We start from the raw sequence: 13,126 nt of genomic DNA on the forward strand, positions 1-13,126 counted from the left end.
AGTTAGATTCTTCTCATGTCTTTCAAAGATTCGAAGCCCTTTGCATTGATGAAAATGAGATCTGTCCACAAATATAGTCATTATTTTGTATAAGTTAATTGCTACCACCACTTTTTCCTTTGAGGAAGGAAGAAAAGGTGAAGGGAAACATTCTTTCAGGATTTGTGACACAAAAGTGGTAGATTCACATGTTCACCCTGCACAAACAAGCAGCAAAACAACCCAGATGCAAATAATCTCATGGCCACATCAAGCTCCTCATAGCCACTTCTGTTTCTAGGCTGAAAATTAATCCCATGGCTGCTTCAGGCAGAGGAAAGAGACACCCTTCTCATCATCAGATCATCAGATCATAAGCTGTGAAATGTTAAAGTGCAAAAGGAAGCAACCTCTACTCTTCTAGGAGTGTGACCACTGCTATACATGGAGTAGGGCAAGGCCACTTAAAACACTGGAAAAAATGAAAATACACATTTCTTAACAAATAGCTTCTCAGGAAGAGATGCTAAATGTATCTGCTGTGATGGGAATGGTGGGAAAGCTGGAAGTGCCTGTGAGGAAGAGTGTTTGCTGCAAACATAATGTGCTTTGCCCTGACAAGATCTTACACTGAATTGTAAGAATTCACTGAATGAATTCACTGAGTTGTGTTAGCTCATTTGTAAGGCAGAGGATCCCTCAGTGCCAGTCTGCAGTGAAAGTGATACAAAGGCTGGACTCATCTGATAAAATGTGTCCAGAAAGAATCAGTGATTTAAACTATGCAATTTTTGAGAGAGGATAAAGAAAAGGAAAGGGAGTAGGTGGGTAGAGAATGGACAGAGGACATTCCACTGACTCTTTTGTAACATCACACAACAGCTTTTCTGCAGATTGCATTTCACAGAAAACAAGACTTTTCTACCAGGAGAAAATGTTAAATTTGCAATCTCTTAGAAACTCCTTCAATAATCATGGGTATGCTCTTGGTTCTAAAATTCTGGAAGGCATAACCATATCTAAAAACTGAGATAAAGAAGTAAGAGCATTTGCAGGGGTCTGACTCTTGCAGAGATGACATGTCTGTGCCAGCTGCAGGCCAGTGTGAGTGAGCTTGACTCTGGTCTGCTGTTTACTCTGGACTTCATTTCTGGATTTCAAGTTTCTGGTGGCCTTTGTTCAGATTCCCAAGCACAGAATTATTATAAAATAAAGAGGAAGCCAAACTTGGACTTGGAAGAGGAATCTCTGGCACTGTTTGAAACATATAAAAGCATGAGGTTTGGCTAACCTTGCTGAGATGCTGTTGCACAATTGTGTATGTCAGAGATCAGTAATTAGCCCTCATGCAGATCCTGCTCTCTTGGTGGTCTCGAGAAAACCATATATTTTTAAGTCACAGTGGGTTTTAATGCCAAATAATAAGTATTTGATTATTCAGATAATGCTACTGCAACTCACTTTCAACTTGAATGAATGTTGGCAGGCACAGTCAAGTTTCATGTAGATCTTTATTATGTCTGTCAGCTATGGAGTCATAATATCACAATCACAATGCAATGAGTGATTCCTTGACTTAAATATTACTGCCCTTTCTCCTTAGGAATGGAACTACTTAAAACACCCTTCTCATGTAGAGAAGTGTTGTTAGTTACACTTTACACAAGAGTAATTGAAACATCCTAGGTTCCAGTCAAAGCCTTCAGCAATGGTCAGTTATCTCTGTGTTTCAAAGACTGAATATATTAAGCACAGATGGTCACACTAGTTTTTCTGGTAGACTGGGGAACAGAACCCTGGCACATTAGGCTCTGGCCTCCTGCATGAAAGCACTTTTCCATTAGTATCTCTGTGTTCCCAGAAGGCTGTATCTTTTTAGTAGGTATTTTCTCACTCTGTCATAAAGAATATTTCCAATTCTGTTTAGAAGAAATTAATGTAAGAAGTCTCATTGAGGAATCCCTGGAAATCCCTGAAGAAAAAGAACTCCAAATTTTAAAGTTCTTCCATATGTTGTTGTAATATCATTTGTTGAATGATAATAAACATTCCCAAACCTGAAGTAAACAGAGTATATACCTGACAAAATGACTTTGTTGTCCTCACTACTAAACAAGAAGACGAGAATGTTGCATCAAAAAAGAAAACTTTAATTTATTGTGGTGCAAGTCTATCATGTCATTGGCTATTTCAAAGTGGACAGGCTGTTGTGGGCAGCAGAGTGGTCCACAAAGAAACATGAGCATCTCCAGTGGGTGATTTTGGCTTTAAATGGCCAAAGTTCTACCTGGAGACATGGGATCCTTTTCTCCACAGAATTCTCAAATTCCTAATTTAAGTGCCAAAGGGTAAGTGAGATGAAATCTCCACTTAAAACTATATTTTAATAGGTCTTCTGTGTTACTGAGTGTAGTCTAAAATTTGTCACTGGTGTGTCTGAGGACAACATTCTCTGTCACACACAGATGAACCCCATGTTCTCCCTAACCTGATTAAAATTGTGGGTTATCAAATATTACAGATATGCAGAAGTGTTCCAATTTAGCCCCAAATCTTCTTTCAAGGGAAGTCATTTGAGTCCCCTGAGTACCTCCATTTCTCATATAACTAATGCCCTTAACTGCTTAATACTGCAATATATTTAAAATCAGATGTGCAATTATGTTATTAGAAGACTTGGAGTTAATCAGACACAAATATGTGCCTAAAAACTATACTGGAAAGATGAAAATGCAATAATTTGAAAAAATACATTTTAGAGCAAAGCAAATTATTAAAAATTTGCATCAAAAAAAACCCCACATGGAAAATATAATGGAAAAATCAAATCTGTCTGTTAGATTTTTAAATGAATGACAGTTAGAGTGTGACAAACAGAAATGGAGAGAGTGGGAAAAGGAGGAGAGGTACAGTGGAGCTCCAGAAGAGCAATGTCTGTATTGTCATGGAGTAGAGTCCATTGGAACAGAAATGGGTGGAACAGGGTGAAATTGTTGGTGCTGAGGGTCTGATACATACACTCGGTTGCATTTAGGAGAGTTTTCTAACATTGGCTATGGGGTGTCCCCACAGCACAGATTGACCAGAGCAGATTGTTCCAGAACAATCTCCTGCCCAGCCCCAAGTGAGCAGAATTTGGGTCACTTCACCTGAGGATGCTGTACAAGGTAATGATGAGATTTGCATCAAATGTATAAATCTGCTACAACATGAAATATTAATGTGACTAATGTGACATGCAGGCCTGCAACATGGAATAATTTTATGGAAAAGTAATTTCTGTGTTTTGTCTCAAGAGCCTGATGCCAGCTGTATCAGGAGATTGTAGCAGAAGAATGAGACTGTTCTATTTCAGAGCTATGCAGCAGAGGTAAAGCTCTGCTCTTGCTAAACCATTACCACAAAGAACACTTAAATCAGTGTACTTTGAAAATCTCCCAGCAGATCTTCAGTAATACCAAATCCATTACTGAAGAGAGGCTGGGATTTTCCTCAGACCACAGAATTTTCTGGAGAATTTGCAAATAAAAAAAAAGGCCAGAATGGATAAAAATGAGAATGTCTTTTCGGAACCTTCTTAGTCGGGGTCCTTTCCCCAAGAAAATATGGATGAGAATAATAGATGAGAAAACATTGCCCTTGGGATCCACCTCTCCAGTGAGAACACCTCTTAAAAACCCAATAAACCTCCAGTCAAGGTTTTGTTTTGATCCTGCAGTGTTTAAAGCTTACTGTGACCTCTAATGCTGGGTCACAGCTGGGACATGAGAGGCACAGTGCTGCTGTCAGGACTGCATGAGCTGTTACACAGAAGGGAACAGGATTGCTCAGACTCTGCCAGCAAGCACAGCGCAAGGTTTGTGCTTGTGTGTGCCAGCATTTACCTCTCACAGTGCAGAACCCTCCAGCAGGATTGGGAGGGTCCCTGAGGGGATACCTACTCCATCCCACACAAAAATTTATTGCTTGGTTCTCTTCAGCTGTTCCCAGCACCAGGATATGCCAGCCTGTGCAAGCTTTGCCACAGGAAAGCAGGCTGCAGCTCTGTGTTAATTTAAGCCTGGCTCCTAATCCTCTGAGCAAAGATCACTCTGTTTCACCCAGCTGAGGTGCCTTGCCCAACCTGCAGCTGCAGCATGCAGTGAGGTGGTGGCACAGATTCTGTGTCCTGGCCAGAACTCCCAGGCTGACTCTCAGATTTGCCTTGCAGGCTGTTCAAGGTGGAAGAGAGGAGCACATGCCTGGAGCTGGGAGCAGCAGGTGGGAGCTGAATGGGGGAGTCTCCAAACTGGACCTAAGTCGAGACACATCCTTTTGTTAAATCTTCCCTGGCTTGATACGGCCCTTCTGTTGATATCCAAACATTTTTGTTGATGAGAAATTTTAAATGGATGAGAAATTTTAAATGGATAAAAATTTTAGTTGGATAGCCTCAGGCACCTTCAAAGGATGTTTTATTTTACTTCAGAATACTTTCTGTTATTAGATTAGATGGGTAAATTGCTTTTACCTGCCATTAGCATAGTCTGTTGTTGAAATGTTCTTGGGGCAGGGGTACAAAGGTATTCAGGTGTGTAACAACACCTGGGGAAAGCTGGTGGCACTTTGCCTCCTGCACTGCTTAGGCAGTTTTGCTGCCTCCACTGGCTGCATCTCCTTATTTGAGCCCCTGACTGCCCCTGCACAGCTGGCCCACACTGGCAGTCTATGAACTAATATCATTGATGTTTATTGACTGGGAGCCTTGAATATTTTGTTTGTGTGGAGTTTATTTGAGCAATACAAATCCTATTTGGCAGGCAGTTTGAGTTCCCTCTAAAGAGTCTGCATTTGATAGTTTTGCCACTTTAACTACAGTGGTATAATTGAAACAGCTACACAGAAGATACTCAAGGGAACAGGCAATTACACTGGTGGCAAATTGTTTATATTGGCCTAGCATATTACACAAAAAAAATTAACTGTACCAAAATGATGACGTTTTCTATCAGTTTCTGTCAACATACTACTCTAAGCAAAAGTTTTACCCATGTATATTGCATGGCCTCAAGTCCTCTTTCTAACAGATTTAGGCATGCTGGTATAATATAAGTGCTTTCAAATTTATTAGAGTTCCAAAGTGAATAATATTTTATCTTCCTCTCCCAAAATCTCCATGTCTGGCAAGTCTAAACTCTCTATTGATACCTGCTTGGGTAGAGATCTTTTTTCATAGATCCCTTTGACTCCACAGACTGTAAGCAATGCTGTGAGCTCACTGTCTTGTGTATGAAGGTAAAGAGTGGTTCTTCCTTCTTATCTCAGTTGCTTTGATGGCATTGGGAAGATAAAGAATATACTGTTCTTTTGATGAGGGTAAAATAAAGAATTAGCAACAGCAACTGTATTACCCAAACCTTCGCCTGCCACTACTTTGAACAGGTCTTTGGGTTGCTTTGATTATTTTTTGTTTGTTTTCATCTGCTTGACTGGTCAAATGTCTGGAATAGTTAGAAGATGCCAAAGAAAAAAAACAGCAAGAAAAACAGGCATCTTAAGCATAAGACTTTGGTCGCCTGGATTTCTGACATGCAGTGAATGAGCCTGTCTCAGTGTTCCTGTCAACTCCTGGAGACCTGACATCTTCCTGAGAGGCTGGAGGAGACAAGCTGGCAGCCAGAGGAGGGATGGCAGTGGCACACACAGGTTTGTGGGCATCAGATGCAAGGGCAGGGCAGGACCCAGACTGGCTGCTGCCCCCAGGCTGGGTGTGAAACAGAGCCCTTGGCTCACCACGTTTACCTGTGGCTTGTTCAGTATTTCCCAGCACAGCTGGCCAGGCCCAGCAGATCCCTCCACAGGTATTTAATTCCAGAGAGTCAGATAGAGAGGAGCCAGGGTGCACAGCACTGGGAATTCCCCCAGGCATTGGCTCATCGGGTTTATACATTGTTGTGTTCTACCAGGTGATATCTAAATCAGTGAAAACTTCAGTCTTGCCTTCTTCTGGATGCCTAGATCCTTTAAAGGGGCTGTTGGCTCCTAAACCACTCATGGTCTTCAGTGCTTCTCATCCATCACCCCTTGCTGTGCAGATTCCACATCTGTTTACAAAATGTTCAAAGAAGGAGTAATTTGGGAGCTGGCCTGAAAGGCCTCCTGTGTGGCTTTAGCCAGCACTTCTCTCTGCAGATTGCAAAAGGTTTTATAGCTCATTTTCTCCTTTTTTCTTCACTTCCATTCATTCTTTCTACAGCTCCTTGCTCTTTCCCCTTAGATAACTGTGGTCACATACCAGATTAAACCTAAAACAGCAAGTTTGGGGTTTTCTTGTCTTTATCTTCTGTGCACCAAGCAATAAATTATTCTTAAAATTTTCTCTGCCTGTAGCATGAGATGGTTTTCATTCCACCAGTGGTATTTTACCTGCAGAAACTGTATTGTTGATTTCAAAGAAAACAAAAGCTATATTAATTGTGAAGTTATTTGGTAGGAGATGAGAAATGCTTCTAAATATTTTCCAAACATAATGTTTAAAACATTTTGTAATGTAGGGGAAGTCTGAAAAGCAACATCTCCCAAACTGAATTGGATATTAGAGCATGACCAAACTAAGACTTCTGTGAAATATGACCAAGATTGGACAAAGATGTACAGACAATCAGCAAATTAACAAAAGGTAAATCTGTTCTCTAATAGTATCCAAAAGGGAGTTAAGATCTGCCACTTACAGAGCACTGGGAAAGTGTTTTGGTGCTGCTGAGGCCAGAGCTATAACATCATTCAGTCACCAAAGAAACTTTTCATCAAGAGATCCTTTTTTTCATTTTTATCTTCTAGGGATATTGACTCTCTTACAATGTTACCATTGCAGCACCAAAGGAAAGCTGCTGCTATGAAATTTTAGGGTTCCCCACTTTAAACTGAAGAATTTGTATTACTTCTTTCTTGATGTTGAGAGAAACTCATTCTGCACAATGGACTCAAAGAAATCATGGTTCTTCATTGTTCCTTCCACTGCTTTTACCTCAGCTAGCAGTGTGTGTGATCTCAGCATGCACAGCTAATTCTGCAGCCACCAAATAAATTTTTTGCAAATGTCCACAATGATATATCACCCTGAGAGCAAGATGTGGAGCCTGCCTCTTGAGTTGGCATAATTTTATGGCTCACTATTGATGGAGCTTTGTGGGTGGCCTGGAGCCAGCTCTCTGTGTTGCTGTGTGGAGGAGTCAGGGACAGAATCTGCCCTCATTATTTCACCAGTAAGTAAAATAATCTGTGGACTTTAGGGAACCTTGTTCCTGTCAGAAGGTGAGAGCAGAGACAAACTCCTCTGCCATCCTGCTAATGAGCTCTCCTTTCTTCCTGCCTCTCTCCCATGATCAGTTCCTACTCCTTCACTTGAACCCTCCTCATCCTCCTCCCTGATTACCCTGCTCTTCCCATCCCCAGCCTCTTCCCTGCTGGCCCCCTCTCCCTTTCCCCAGGCCAGGCTCTTCCTGCCCCCCACTCCCCATCCCCAGTGTCTGATGTCCTTGACACTGAGTGGAGAGGGACAGACACTGCTTGATATCCTGGTTGCCACATAACTACATTTCCATGTTGTGAGGAAGCCTGCCAAACTCCTGTTCCTCCCAGAGCAAATTGAGAGCTATCACCAGCTGGTAACAGCTTGCAGACACAACTTGCTGACTTGGAAATATTCTTGACAGAAGCAAGAAAGCTCAGATTATCAATCCTTGCTATCATGAAGACTTTAAATCAAATATGTTCCAGCATCTGGTTAATGATCAAAGCAAATCCTTTAAAAAAAACCAAACCACACACACACACAAAAACCCAACCAAAAACATTATTTCCTGATAGGTTTAATAACCTGGAATTATGGAGATAATTTATATCAAGTTAGGAGAATGACTTGTGACCACCAGTGAAGTGTGAATCAAAGATTTTTCTTAAATCCACAGTGTCTGCTCTACAGAGGATCTCACCAAGCCAGACACAGCACAGCAGCATTCACTGTGCAATCCTCAGCAAGCAGAAGGTCCCTGAGTTCATCCTTCTCTGGTTTAGCAGAGAGGAAGAGACCAGCACAAGGTTTGTGAATAATTTCCTAGCCTGCTGCTGACTTTGTTTGCTCATTCATGATGACACAGGAAAAGCCTGAGCTGTTTCTGACTGGTCTGGAAGGAAATCAGGCAGTGGTTGAACTTGGATTATTCAGAAAGCAAAGGGAAAAATCATTTTGGGCATCACATGGCTATCTTAAAATTTTATTTAGGAACCTTGCCACAGACTGCCATTCTGTTTTGCTAGGTAGATACAAGCATATATATATATATATATATATATATATATATATATATATATATATATACTGCAGAATTTGCCATCTAAGAGAATACATCTGAGGTAGATCCTCAGCAAGTGATATCAGGCCTGTCTCTAGTGTCTACAAGAAATTCTTGATTGAACTCAATACAAAAAAAATCCCTGAATAAATGTCAATATTTCTTCCAGGCAAAAATAATCCTGCCTAAATTACTCTGATGATCCTGATTAATGCAGAGCTCAGATTATTCTCTGCTTTTGAAACGAAGTACATTCATGAAAGTTCAAGTATCCAAAGAAAAATAAAGATCCCAGGAAGGAATAATAGTAATGAGAGGCTGCTCAGTTTTCCCTTTAGGGCTGGCAGTGTGACCATCACCTGCTCATAGCAGTCAGTGACCATTTTCTGCTCAGTGCATTCAATTCCCCTTTTCTCAGCCTCTTCCAGCATCACCTTCCCTCTCCACTCACTCCTGTATTCTAGTCACCAAGGCCTCAAACTTTCTCCCTTTTCCATGATCCCAGGCCTATAACTGCTCACATGCAAAGTTTGTTTTCCTTTTGGAAATTCTGTTTGTTTCCCAACTTTCAGCCTGTTTTGAAATTACTTCTCCACTCCAATTAAAAGTGCTGTGACAGAGATAGACTTTAGCAAGATGCTTTGCTCCCTTCATGTCTGTCCTACTTGGATCTGAAAAGATGTTGGCTGAATATTGGATATCCTCAGAAATTCTTCAATTAAAGTGAAAGCTGCCAGTCTACAGACCCCTCTGCGTTCTCACTGTTCACTCATGAGATTATTTTTTGGTTCTCAGCTACTTACAGTTGTCAGCTCTTTGTTTTTTGTGAATACTGTGTTTCCCTTCCTTTCCTTTCCTTTCCTGTGGAGCAGTGGGAGCCACAAGTAGCCTGGAGCTAATGGCTGGTCAACTGTGAGTAAAATGTGAGATTCCCAACTCCAGCAAGTGGTAAAGAGAGAGGAGAAAGAGGAGAGAAAAGAAACTGTGTCACATGATTACTATGTTCAAATGACTCCAGGTAGGCTAGTGTTGCTCTCTGTTAATGAAATACCATGTAGTTTCTAGGAAATGAGAAACCAGTGAATTTTAGAGCATTTTAAAAATTGGCCTGAAATGGAAAGGGATTTTATTTTATCTACTGCAGAGTTCCTGGTCTGTTATAGTATGGTCAAAACCACAGTTGAATGGCTGATGCTTTCATAGAATCATCAAGGTTGGAAGAGACCTTTAAGTTCAGTCAATTCAACCATCAGCCCAGCATCACCATTAAACCATTAAACCAGATCAACCAGCACCAAATCTGGACTCCTCTTAAACACCTCCAGGGATGGTGTTTCTACCAACAATATGACTGACAATTCTCTAGTCACAAATGGTGAAGTGGCCACTTCTTTAAAATAGAAAAACCAAACCAACACAGCAGGAATACCTGTCTGACAGCACTCAGAAGATAAAACATTGCCTTCAGTTTTCATGTTAGAGCTTTTCATGCAACAGCTCAGCCTAGACCCAGCTGAATATTCAGCTGTGGCCATATACAGAGCTTAAATAGAATTATCTTCACCTGGATACCTAGTTAAATAACTATGTACATACAACACTTGTGTAATAAAACTGCCTCTTTTTTGCAGCACTCTTTTGAAGGTAGGAAGAGTGTAGCCATGAAGTGTGGTACAACTGTGATGAAGCTGAACTACAGTTCAATAAATATGGGTAGGAAAGGAAACATAGGGTTCTGCAAATGACAGTCACTGACCTTCATTGTTTTCAGACTTGAAAAACTTCATGGTTAGTGAGACTGTATGTCTCCTCACAGTGGTTTCTGTCCCCCTAATGCCTTGAGCCACCTGATATTCCCTCTCCCTCCTAGATATGGTAGATGGAGATGGCATTATGATTACCCTCAAGTCCTTAGAATTAGCTGCAAAATATTAATTTAAGCTGACAATTAATTGATTGACTAATCATTCAGGATCATTATGATCCTGAAGTCATTAAGCTGTACTCATGCCTTGGGTATCATTTTGATGGGCAAGGCTCATCAGAGTGGATTGGCAGACTGAGATGGAGAACACAATGGCCACAGGTCCATTCCTCTCAAGGAATGCAGTGAAAATGCTGTGTGTGCAAACCAGGCAGATGAAATAAAAAGTAAGTTCCATGTATGCTCTGGGTATCTGGGGAGCAAGGGCATGGCCAGTTGTCACTGGCAGCTGGGACACTGCTCCTTGCCCCAGCTGCAGCAGCCACCTTGTGCCAGGTATCTGCTGCAAGATAACAAAGAAATGAGAGCTACTGGCCACATGAATCAATTTCCCCATGGAAAAGTTTTTTCCTAAATGATAGTCTGCCTCTTAACTGTTTTCAGATAACAGAGAAGCACAGTGGAAAAATCCTGTATTACAATGGCTTCTCAGTCCTGACATGGCTTTGTTAAGTCAGACCACTAATGGCTAATGCCTAGACAATAAATCAAAGCAGTTGCCTGTACAAGGTATTGGATGAACTCAAATAATAAATAAGTATGTAAAAACCATGTTTTCTTCTTAATCATTAGGGGGGAAAATAGCTAATATTGCCAGGTAGCTCATTTATAATGAACAATTTGATTAGCTCCACATCTGGGTTTCCTGGCTTTTTTTCAGGATAAGAAAGACAGCTGGCTTGTCTTGAAAGACTGTTTTAATGCAGAGTTCTTTATTAATATTATGTTTCTTTTAGGTGTTTTGTGTTTATACTTCAAACATGCATTGCTGGCAATATGAGCATGGCCTAGTTTTTTAATGCAAAATATCATGTTTCCAAGTATTTTCTAAAAGCCTGAATTACCACAGTTTCTGCTGGGAAAAAAAAGAAAGGAGGGGGGAATTAAATAAACAAAAGCACCTGGCAACCTCAATTGTTGGTGTAGAACAGGCAAGTCTTGCAAAAGCACTTAAACTGAGAGGGTTTTTTCCAAAGTTAATGAGCAGAGTTGCAGCAAATATCAACAGTAACTCTCCTGATAAAAAGCCAGAATCAGCACAACTGTAAATGCCTAGAGACTGGAGGAAACAAAACAGAGAGTAAATGCATTGGTCTAAAATCCACACATAATTTAAAGCTGAAATGGGTACTTTAAACACAGCACAAAGTTATAGAATACAAACAGAAATATATTTTCATCTGCCAGGGTTGGTCTGAGAAAAAAAAATGTGTGCTTGGAGCAAAGCAGCCACTGGAAATAGACCATCACTAGAGAAGTAAATCACAAATTGCCTACAAAAGGAGAATGAAATAAAGATAATGAGTGTCAGAAGAATGTACAAAGTTACAAAGAGACGGTAGTCCCAGGATCTGGGAATGTCTGGGACATTTTGCCAGGTGATTACCAGCTGTACATCTCCCCAGTGCTTGTGGCTAAAATGGTGCAGTATTGTTGTGTTTTGAGGAAGAAAGTGATATTTTCCGAGGGGCAATCACAAAGTTTGGTAGGTGAATGAAGCCAGACACTCCAGCAGCAAGTCCAAGTGCAGGAGAGCAGTTGCAGGAGAGCACACAGATCAGATGAGAGGCACAGAGGGGCCTTGGGTGTCCTCCCAGCTCAGGAGGAGCCACAGGGCTCGTCTGGAGCTGATCCCTGCAAACAGCAGGGGACAGCTACTTATCCAGCAGGCTCAGCAGTTCAAATAGATGGCTGATAGAAAGGCATGAATAAACCACCATTTGGCTCAGTGCCATGAATTTCACTTTGTTGAAGGTCTGAGTTGAATACCTCCTCCAAAATCCTGCTGGATTTAGACAGTGTTTCCTTGTATATAAGGTGCTTAGTTGAAAGGGAATTGAAATGGTAGGGCAACATATGCCAGAGATGGTGAAACCACAAGTTTTGATTTACATCCAACTTTAGAGATTTCTAAACCAGACAACGGCCTCCCATAGAAAGTGCTTTTTCTGTCTGCCATCTCACACAGGTTATTCAAAGTGCGATGTGAACACCAACAGTTCAGTTAATGCATCACTCAAGAAAACAGCTATCACCTACTGGCATCAATTTTTTAATCTGAGTTTGGAATATGAAAATGTAATTTGCCTGTTGACACATACTCATGGCTCATCAGAGTTTTTAATTAACTCTTGCTTTAAAGCAGCAGAATTTTTGCCATTGGTTTCATTAAAGTCAGAATTTTATCCTGTAAAACCAAAAATCATGGATAGCAAGTGTTACTGACTAGTAACATTTCACATTGGTTTCTCAACCTTCTTTGGTTGTGCTTTATTTCTAACTATTCCTTCTTCTTATGGATAAAAGAGCATAACTGGCTTTATTTTGGTTCCCATTCTGCAGCCACAGTAAAACCTTTGTCCACTCAGACTTTTTAGAAGTCCAAGCTATCATTTTTTTCTTCCAGTTATGGAAGATTGTGTTCTTTCTTTCCTCCAGTTACCTATGATTTTATGGCATGTTATCTGAAAGAATAATGATAAGAAATCTGTGAATGAAGAAACCAGTATTTCTGTGGCAGACTTGTCTCTTAGGTCACCACTGCATGTCATTTTGCCTGTAATGTATTTTGCCCTTTGTGCATGGGAAGGAACTGAGGAATGCAAAAATCAGGGGTTTATTCTGGCTCCAGTAATGATAGACTTCATCTTTGTGCAGTTGTTGATGCACTAATGTTTTTGTGATTGAGTTAATGTTATTCATCCTAACACCAGAAAGTGTCTTTTGAGAATTTTTGTGCTCAAGTCTTGGAATTAATTTTCCCATCCCATTTACTTTTCAAGATGCCCTTACACAAAATCTGAGTATTTTAGTACATTTGTTTTCCTAA

The sequence above is a fragment of the Erithacus rubecula genome (assembly GCF_903797595.1).
Source record: "Erithacus rubecula genome assembly, chromosome: 3".
Classification (NCBI taxonomy): domain Eukaryota; kingdom Metazoa; phylum Chordata; class Aves; order Passeriformes; family Muscicapidae; genus Erithacus; species Erithacus rubecula.